Raw genomic sequence first — 1,308 nt, forward strand, 5'->3', positions numbered from 1 at the left:
AGAGGGGGGGGGGGGGGGTGCAGAGAGAGGAATAGCGTTATTCATGTAGAGTTTAGATGGTCATTAATTTATTTAGTGGTGAAATTATTGTGACATTGTCCAACATATGAAAAGACATTAAGTGATCATTGTACAATGTCACAGTTCTTTCAGTGTCACATAAACAATGATCATCAAGACTCTAAATAAATACCATTATTCCAACAAAAAAAATAGAAATTAACACGGGAGAGGATAGAAATATTTAGTTTTGTCGACTAACTCCATCTAATAGAGTCTTTGCATGTGTTCGATATTCTTAAAACGTTTACTTTTTTTTTTGCCACATCAGTTAGACACGGTCTAAAATATTTTGCATTGAAGATGAACTTTTTTTAACTTAATTTATTTTAACTTATATGATAGCTTTTAAATGCAATTCACATTAACATTTGCAATGTTCTCATTACACATTTACACGAGCTCAAGATCTCACTTCTAATCCGCTAGGGCTGTGGCCACCTTATTTTAACTATATTAATGTATTTTCAAGATTAATTATATATTTGTTCACTGTGAATAACCTTGATCGGCTTTGATCCAATGCCAACGGTGGGAATGAGTTACGATGTCTCCATTCTGGGGGATCCAGGTGGTGAAGCAGAGGGAGATAGGCAGCCCTCGTCCCGGGGGCTCGTGTAGGCTGAATACTGTTAGACAGTGTGATGGCAACATCAACATTATGGTGGATACGGGTTACAATGTCCACCATGAGCGTGGCAACATCAGGACGTTGTCACACCCGCAGTGTCCCATCATGAGCATTAGATCATTTCTACTAGTTTGATAGATAATGAAATTTTGTTGACTCGCAGATACATTCTTTGCATAATATCCCGAAGTAGTACAAAAATTTGTACTGTATTTAAAATGATTGAGTGGGAAGGGCTAAGATTGTCTGTCCAATACCGATGAGCATTTATCTTTGCATCGATTCTTGAACATGGCCCCAATATGCAGTTAATGCATTGTCGTATTTGAGATGCCTGTCACACATTCTTGTCATCACCTCGAAGAAAAATAAATGAATAATGAGAAAGAAAACCCACATGCCAATGGGATACTTGAATTCAACAATCACATGATTTATGAATGATGCTCCATCAAATTTCTGCCGACAAAAGACACCAACAATGCACACTTCCCCGTGTGAAAACTCGGTCGATATATAAAGGTTGAACTCTAACTTTGAGAGCCCCCACCGTCATACCCCTAGAACTTTGCGAGGGAGGTAAATCGCGAGATGTGCTCCAACAGGTCAGGGAACAA

This window comes from Olea europaea, unplaced genomic scaffold, assembly GCF_002742605.1.
Source record: "Olea europaea var. sylvestris unplaced genomic scaffold, O_europaea_v1 scaffold1433, whole genome shotgun sequence".
Classification (NCBI taxonomy): domain Eukaryota; kingdom Viridiplantae; phylum Streptophyta; class Magnoliopsida; order Lamiales; family Oleaceae; genus Olea; species Olea europaea.